Consider the following 9,362-nt stretch of genomic DNA (forward strand, 5'->3'; position numbering starts at 1 on the left):
TACCGGGTAAAAGGGTAAAGGTGTCGACATGCCAAGGGGTAAGGTAAAGGGTAGGGTAAAGGTAGCTTGGAAGAATTACCCGGTAGGGTAAAGGTAGCGCGAAGTATTACCCGGTAAATACGGTACCTTGTTTACCGCTAAAAGCTCCGTGGCGCAGTCCGTGGCCTCCATTTAATAAGTAATATTTGAAAAAACGTTTTTAAAAATAAGCTTTTATAAAATGTACGAGTAATGGCAGAACTCCACGACTCCAGGAAGCGGCCCCGAAGCTTGCCACAACGTAAGGGACCATGGCCAATTACAGCCAACGTTAGTTGACCGTGGACAATGAGACCCAAGGCGAAACATAACATCTAAAAAATAATGTTTAAAATATATATTTTTATGAGAATATATTGTCATCAGTATGACATAAGTATACCAAGTTTGCAGTCGATACCACATTGGGAAGTGGGTTAAAATTGAGTTACAAGATTTGAGGATACAACAACGACGACAACGATGACAACAACGACAACAAGCGTGTACAATTGGAATCATCGAGAGTATTCTATATGATTAAAGCGATCTACCTAGCATTTACCGTTATAAACCTTTTTAATGTGTAGTAGTACACCAGTAATTACCCTGTAATCGGGTAATTTGTATGGGGTAAGGGTAAAAGGTAGGGTAAAGGTAGGCTCGTTGCTTTTTACCTTTTACCTGTTACCTTTATCTGCTAAAGGGTAAAAGGTAAGGGTAGAGCGATTGTATTGTGGGAAGGTAAAAGGTAGGGTAAAGGTAGGCTCGTTGTTTTTACCTTTTAACTTTTACCTTACCTTGCCGAGGCCTACGTCAGGTTCACTGGGCGGGTGTAGGTTACGTTGTTCGGAAGCTTTTGTGAGGTGCACTTGCCCTCCTCCGAAAAAAACCTCCCTCACGTCCCCACTGTTCGCCGTTTATACATGTGTGGGGCAGTGAGCGCCAATCTCCTCCCCTTTCCCAGAGGCCCCCAGGAGCACTGTGTTTGGACTTCGGTCGTCCCGCGGAAATTTTCTGTTACCCCTTCCTTCGCTCGATACGCTTCGTGCCTTTTCACCGGGCTCTTGTAAAGTAGAAAATAAAAAAAGGCGAAGGACTTTACGTAAACACATTAATTTTACGCACACCCTTCGGATACGAATGCGCAGGCCACGGGTCTCACCTGCGTGAGCACGTACGTGTACGTGCCCTGGAAGTTGAACTTGCGTCCGTCGAACGTCGAGTAGTGGGGGTCGCCCCACGCGGTGCACTCCACTGGTGAGACACAACGCGGAGCTCATGGTCAACGACGGGAATACGGACGGCGATTCCTCTTCTCATAAACATTCGACTTACGGACTTTCAGAGATACGAACAAACCTGTCCGTAATGCATCTTGGGGTGACTTTGGCTGTAGTTACTCACGTAACTTGGGGTGACTTTGGCCGTAGTTACTCACGTAACTTGGGGTGACTTTGGCTGTAGTTACTCATGTAACTTGGGGTGACTGGCTGTAGATACTCACGTAACCTGGAGTAACTATGGCTGTAGTTATTCACGTAACTTGATGTGACTTTGGTTGTAGTTACTCATGTAACTTGGGGTGACTATGGTTGTAGTTATGTAACCTAGGGTAGCTATGGCTGTAGTTATTCACGTAACTTGGGGTGACTATGGCTGTAGTTACTCACTTAGCTTGGGGTGACTATGACTGTAGTCACTGACGTATCTCGGAATTACCATGGTCATCGGTGACCCATGTGTATGCTGCGGGCTGACCGTGGCTGCAGTGACTCACAGATTCTGGGCTGGCAGCCGTAGTCTCCCTGGGGCCCGGCGCCGCAGTAGTTCAGGGTCAGGTCACAAGGGTTCTTCTGGCACTGGATGTTGCCCGAGGACACGCATGTGCACTGAGCGGAGCAGTCCTTCTTCCAGAAGACCTCCTTCACCTGACGGCCACATGAGGATCGGACGTATGTGTGTGAGTGGGGTGGAGCGGTGGTGTAGCGGTTAGCGCTACGCTGCGCTACGAACCTGGCCAGCCGAGTTCGATTCCCTCTCACGGCCAACACCATTGGCGATTATCTGGACTGGTCCTGGGCCTCCCCTAGGTCGACTCAGTCTCAAATGAGTCATGGTGCGGTGTGTAAAACATCACCATACACTCTCTGCTCCAGAAACCAAGGCTTTCTGTCTAAGTCCTCGGTCAAGGTTCGCTCATTCTCCACTGCTGTCCCCCATCACTTGGAATTCCTTCCATCCAGAATCCCGTGTTGTCGACTCCCTGCCCCTGTTCAAGTCCAAGATCAAGATCTTCCCAATTTTTAAAGGCCGACAAACCGATCGCCTCTTTCTCTCTCTCCATAAGAACAGGTCTCTTGCTTTCTCTACAGCGTCTTCATGAGTGATGAGACGGCAACCATTCCCTTGTTACCCCAGTCCCATATCCCCCCAACCCGAGGTGGCAGGAACTCGCTGCGCTTGCCACGCTCACCTTGTAGTACTTGCCGTCGTCGTCCTTGCAACCGCACAGCGCCGGGGCGACACACTCGTCTCCGTCCCACACGTGGGCCGGGTCAAGACACTCGCAGGTCTCGCCGCACGCGTCAGCGCAGTCCGCTGGGGCGCTGGGGTCGTAGCACGTGGCCGGGCACGCGTTACCGCAGTCCTTGAAGGCCGCGCTCGCTCCGCAGTCGATCTCTGCGGTGGTCGGTGACGAGGGTTGATGGGTGCGGGGGGGACAAGAGTCAGGGAAAAGACGCACTCACAAAGGGGCAGACGGAACGGAGAGTGGGCGAGTGCCACTAGGATGTGCTGTGTGTGCGATTGGTGGATATTTTAGTTGGCACAGCAGGGGGCACAGGTGGTGCATTGGCCAGTCATCTCAGTCAGTCAACCCATAGCATTTACTGGGTCTGCCCCGTGACCTCCTGCCAGAGGGCGTTCGATACTTCACGTGGCCTCAATGTGCACTTAGCCTGGCATAAGTGCCCTGGTGACGTGACCGCCATTTAGTGGTGAATGGCATGATGGGGGAATTGCAGCTTAGCGGTTGGGGCACTGTGCACGGCCACCAACACCACTAGGTCGACTCGGCCTCAAATGAGTACCTGGTGTGGTGTGTAGTAAACATCGTCACGAGGGAGATAAAGGTGGCCAGGCTTGGCTTGGCGCTGGCCACCCACCCCTTTGCATCCTGGAGCTGGCCTTGATCGGTGCTACTTGCTAACGGAACTTGCCCCAACAGTCTGTTAAAGGCTACACGGGGATCTTTGTCTTTTGTGTGTGATTGGTGATAGTGTGTGAGATGGAAGTCGATTGTGGAGAGGTTCATGCTTTGGATTACACTGAATAAATAATGCCCATTAAATAAGTAATGATAGTACGGTGGGTTTCAGAGGCCCATGTGGAGAATAAAGCCCGTCTAGTCCTCTTTGCTCAAACACGTGGTTGGTCTATTGACTTGTAGGGGGCAGGGGGACCTCCACAGAGGGGGTGCCAATCTGCTCCTTAACCTGGCCATGATGGCTGATGACATCACTTCCTGTTAGCACCAGGACAGAGCCAGGCTCTTACCCCAAAATAGGCCTGACCTTACACCCACCTCACCCTATCACTTCACGTATCTGTGTGTGTGCGTCACTGTATGTGGACCTCTGTGTGTGTGTGTGTTTGTGAGGATGCTACCGGTCAGTTGGAGGCAGTCGCCCTCCAACAAATACTGAGGGCAGATGAGCGACGCTCACAACAACGAGTGGAGCGCTGGGCAGCTGAGATGCAGCGAGTTGGCACAGGAGCTGGTGCATCTACCAGTCATCTAAGTCAGCCAACCCATGGCAGCTGGGTTTGTCCTGTGACCTCCTGTCAGCGAGCCTTCGACACTTCACATGGCCTCAACGTGTACCTGGTCTGGCACAGGCGCCGTGGTAACGTCACCATCACTTAGTGGCGATTAGCGGGTAAGAGGCCTACGTGGAGTTTAAAGACTGTCTAATCCTGGTTGCAGTGACCAGCAGCAGGGGTCCTCCACAGGGGGGCGCCAATCTGCACTTCAATCTGGGCATGGTGGCTGATGATATCACTTCCTGTTAGTACCAATACCGAAAAGGCCTTTAACCCCCACGTAGGCCTCTTAACCCCACCCTACCCTTCAATAATTACTCTTGAATAATGAACCAAACAAAAACTATCCTACACTCAATCTTGATTTGAAGCTGCGTGACTGCAGGAATTCACACTCTTTGGTTCTTTCGGTAAAGTTACGTAGGTATAAAATAAAATAAATCACGACGTTTCGGGCGCAACACAAGCGTCTGTCATCAGGTTTACCTGATGAAGAGTATCCTACCCTAAAAACACAGCCATCGGGTGTCTCCCTGGGTGTCTTTCTGTCTGGCAGTCTACCCCAAAATCAGCGGTGTGAATTTAAATATTCTTGGTTCTTTCGGTAAAGTCACGCCTGATGAAGACCGCTTGTGTTGCAATCGAAACGTCGTGGGTTTTTTGCGTTTATTCTTTTAAATTTATTAGTTTTTTTTGTATTTTATGCAATTTTTTATTTATTACTTTTTTTCTATCGACGTGACTTTACCGAAAGAACCAAGAATATCAATGCCTGCAGACACGAAAGTTTTAAGTCAGAAATTAAAATGTCGACGTGCCTATTCTTCCCGATGCCCATAGCCAGCCATAGTCACGGCTGTTCCCCTCCCCCCCCCAATTGGCAAAACAGCACCCTCTTTAGGGGTGGGAAGTGTTCGCAGAAGCAGCAGTATGCACGTGTCCAGTGTTGTTTTGTTAGAAGTTTCAGTGTTGGTGGTGGTGTAACGCGATGCATCGTCACATTTCCCCAAATCGCTTGCCACCATCCCCCCCACGACCCCCGCCTATCGCCGGGGTAACCCAACCCCGGTACCTACCCAGGGCCAGATTATTTAGGCCTAAGTCAAGTAAGCTACATCTTAAGGGCTTCAGAATGTGGCTTGCCGTCGAACAAAGACGGTCACGAAGTGGCAGTCAAACACTCTTAAACGTATGGAATTGAAAGTCTGGAGGACCCAGGGAAAAATCCGCATGACCACGTGGAGAGAAACATGCTAACTCGAAATAAACAGCAGGCATCAGGGCCAGGATCGAACCAAAAACCTCCTGTATACCAGGCAAGGAAGTTAACATCTCCTAGCCACCATGACACCCATAACCCCTCCCCCCTTCCTTCCCGGAGGCACCTACCGCACTTGGTGGCATTCCTCCAGTTTGCCGCGAAGGCAACGCCCTCGCCATTGCAAGCCCTCACGTAGCCCTGCACTGCCTGGCACAGGACGGCCACGTCCAGCTTGGCGAGCACGAGGTCGTAGACGCAGTCGGCGTGGTGGGGCACCGGGTCCACGACGGCGAAGCACGGGGCCAGGGGGCTCGCCGGGTCGCTCAGGAGGCCGCAGTTGTCGCCGAAGCCCGCCTTGATGTTGAGGAAGTAGTCCAGGGAGACGTTGGCCGAGACACCCGTGTCGCTGCTCCCGCTGAAAGGGGCGAGAGGCGCGTGAGGTGAGTTACGCGCGCGGGGTGTGGTGCGTCGGCGGGGAATGCACAAGCGGGCGGGTTCGTAGTGCGCGGTGGCGTACGCGCCGCCGCCGCATTGGCTTTTCACTGCTTTGCTCTCCGCGACATCGGTAACGAGAACAAACTCGACGGGTGACTCGCGCACACGTAATTATTTTTTTTGACCGCGGATAGGACGCCAACGTTCGACGGGGGGAAACTCTCGCCCTCGCACCTCTCGCTGACGGCCTTCTCCTGAAGCTCCCAGCTGTTGCCAAACTCGGCGGCGCTTCCCGCCAGCGTGCCGTTGGGGGTCATGAAGTCGTCGCTGGGGTCATTGTTCCAGAGGCCGCAGAGGCCGCACGTGGCAGCGGCGTAGACGTCCTTGTTGAGGAGGTGGACACGCACGCGGCTCATCCCTGCACACGGCAGTGCCGAAGATAATCAGTGGGGGTGGGGGGGTGAGGGGGGTTGGTTTGTGAGCTGCCCCTCGTCCGATCGTGATACAAATGTAATTCGGAATAAAAAAATAGGCATCACAGGTTCACCAATTTTTGCCAAGGATAATACAATGCTAGCGAATTAGGGGTGGGGTTGGGGTTAAGAGGCCTTTTTTGTCCTGGTGCAAACAGGAAGTGATGTCATCAGCGACCATGCATGTGTGTATGTACCTTGGACTTCTGTCGCACCATACGTAGAAATGAGATTTCAATCTAGATGACTTAAAAGTGCATAGCTCCTGTGGCTTTCTAATATCGGAAGGAAAAGCATTCCAGACGCTCGCAGAAGCGCATCTACGACCAGGTTGAGGAGCAAATTGGTGCTCTCTGATAGAGGCCCCCCTGCTGCTGGCGACTGCAGCTCGATTCAAGAGCCGAATGGCTCACAGGGCTATACCAAATAGACTGAAAACTAAACTGAAAACTAAACATCATACACTGACTCACTCATCATACGCTGACTCACACATCATACACTCACTCACACTACCACTGACTCACTCACACATCATACGCTGACTTACACATCATACACTCACTCACTCACACTACCACTGACTCACACATCATACACTGGGAGTGTCATGCTGCCAGCTATTGCTGCAAGTTTGGTCGTACGTGCTCTGTATATCGTTTATTGTAAAATTTTGAATCACAGTTCCTGTGATTACTGTTGTAACATTGTTTTTATAGCTTTATTTTGGTGATTCGAAAACATATGGTTAATCTAAATTGTCTTATAGTTGTTATTGTTGACTTGCACCACATTAGGATTTTTGCACACAGCGTTTTAATTCGTTTTTTTTTATTTGCTGGTTTATTCCAGGATGTTTCTATTACGCGTCGTCGCTTTAAGAAGTTCTGTGTTCATATTTTGTTTGTTGCGGTTGCACCCGACTTAAGAGCCGAATGGCTCACAGGGCTATACCTAATAAATGAACTTGAACTTGAAGAGATCGACCACGTGTGTGACAAACGACAGACTAAACAGGCTTTATACCCCACATAGGCCTCTTAGCCTCACCCTATGATAGGCAGTGCCTCTCACAGGGTAATGCACACACACACACACACATGTATTTTTGAACTCCACTTAGCCCTACAAGCCGAGTAAAGAATTAAATGTCACGTTTGTAACAAAAACAATTACAAAAAACGCCTTTTCAGAGACGTGGCTGTGATGCAGGGCATGTCGAGTCCCTCAGAGGCTCTTTGGCAAGCCGAGGCAAAAGAAACAACCCTCGCTGAATCCCTCACCATTGTACTCGACTTTCAAGAAGGCGCCGGTGTTGAGCTCGAAGTACTCGCCGGACTTGGTGATGCGGAAAAGCTCAGCGGGGTGGTAATACGGCACGTTCACCGCCACGCCGTCAAGCTGCGGAAGCGAAGGGTGGGGGTATGCACAAACACCGCGACCGCGTGAACATCGCCGCTGGGGAGACAAAGGTGGTCGGGCGTGGCACTGGCCACCCGCCTCCCTGCGTGTGCCGCAGTGCCGGCCTTCGTATGTGCTGCTACTCGCTAACAGTCCGGTCAGGCTACACGGGGGGACCTTTCGTCTTTGTCCCTGTGCACGCACACGCAGGTGACATGGGTTGACTGAGATAACTGGCTGAGGCACGACCTATGCTTCCTACTATGCAACTCACTCACAAACTCACCCACTGACACACAGACCAAGGTGCTATGGATTAATGAATGTGCCAGGCTGGATGACAGGAGGTAACAGGACAGACCCAGCAGGTGCCATGGGTTGATTGAGTTGACTGACAGATACACCACCTTTGCCCCCTACGGTGCCATCTCGCTACGTTTTATCTGCCCGGCGCTTCGCTCATTGTTGTGTGCCCTCCGTCGTTGCTGGAGGGCGACTGCCTCCAACTGGCCTGGTCCAAGCATCCTGTCGCGAGCCTCGTCTCAAACACTCGCTCGCACACGCACACATACGCACGCACGCACACACAAGCATGCATACACACACACCCGGCGCACGTACCCGGACTTTGTTGTCGCGGATGAAGGAGATGGTGTGGTTGTAGATCTCGGTGTGCACCTCACGCGTCCACGACACGTCGGCGCGCCGCCGGTGCTCGTTCTTCACCAGGATGCGCCACGGCACCGGCAGGTTGGAGATGCAGTTGGAGGCGAGGACGACGGTGCGCGTGCCCATGAAGTTGAAGTGGTTGCCGTCGAAGGAGCGGTAGTGAGGGTCGCCCACACCATGGCACCACGCTACGGGCGGGCGATGAATGGGGTGCGGTTACAGGCGGGTTTCCGAGGTTTAGAAAGCGCCAGGGCGGTGGGGATGGCGGCGTCGCGTGGTTAATCTGTCGCACGGCAATTCCACCATTTTTTAAAAGGTCACGTGATCGTGCCCCTTTGTAGGGTTCCTGTCGCGCTGAAATTGGGTTGCCGTTCTTGGAGTTTCTGTTATCCAGCCCCGGTGTATTGTGCCGGGCTCGCATTGAGTTGCAATTTGAAATGAAAAAATGTCACGTGATCTTTTCCCTTATGCCTACAAGGTGCCTCGACACATTAGTGGATGGCACCTTGCAAACGACCGTAAATTATGATTACTGCTATACACAAGACACGAATGCGTTGCTCAATGAAGAACACACGACCACTGTCTCCTCCTCCTCCCCCTCCTCCCCCTCCTCATCCTCCTCAACCCCCTCAACCCTCCTCATCCTCCTCCTCTCCCTCCTCCACCTCCGTGCCACTCACCGTAATAGACCTTCTTCAGCCGGAAGCGCCAGTCCTTCTTGACGCGCGCGTTCGTGTTGCTGACTCCTACGCCGCCGACGACGCCCCTCATGGCGCCCTCGTCCACCGTGATGTAGTGCTCCACGCCTCCGTTGAAGACCGACGCCGGGCTCGTGAACTGCACCTGGGTGTTGCCCGGTAGCAGCGTGGCACTCGTCCCGTCCAACTTGAAGACCTCGCGGTCGCCCCGCACCTCGAAGAAGCGGAAGAAGGCACCACTCGCCGACGGAAGGGCGACCTGCGCAGGCGCGGTGGGCGGCGGAGATCAGCGGGGGTTAGTGGGGAGGAGGGGGTTATAGGTCAGGCCCAGTTCAGTGTGGGGTGGGAGAGGTGAGAAGGCTGTTGTTGAATTGGAGGTCACGGGACAGACCCGGGAAATAACCCCTCTTAGCCGATGGCCATTGGTTCCATGAAACCTGTCGTTGGTCATTAAGCGAATATAGGAAATGCACGTTAAAGGCTCAATTCGTTCCCGGAGCATCTGAAGTTACCCCTTTTTCAACCCCCAAAAAATGTTTACTTTACATAATGCAGGTGTTTTTTGGGTTAAATTGCGTA

The 9,362-nt window shown here is 52.3% G+C and overlaps 1 long non-coding RNA gene across 1 annotated transcript; it reads right to left on the minus strand.

Annotated features, from left to right (window-relative positions):
- Positions 1-7,359: 7,359 nt before the first annotated feature.
- LOC144948326 (uncharacterized) lies at positions 7,360-8,836 on the minus strand. The gene is made up of 3 exons (XR_013640141.1): positions 8,766-8,836; positions 8,035-8,270; positions 7,360-7,413 (listed from the first exon to the last, which is right to left on the minus strand). It is a non-coding gene; the product is annotated as an uncharacterized LOC144948326 (long non-coding RNA).
- Between the last annotated feature and the right edge of the window lie 526 nt (positions 8,837-9,362).

This window comes from Lampetra fluviatilis, chromosome 48 (genome assembly GCF_964198595.1).
Source record: "Lampetra fluviatilis chromosome 48, kcLamFluv1.1, whole genome shotgun sequence".
Classification (NCBI taxonomy): Eukaryota; Metazoa; Chordata; class Hyperoartia; order Petromyzontiformes; family Petromyzontidae; genus Lampetra; species Lampetra fluviatilis.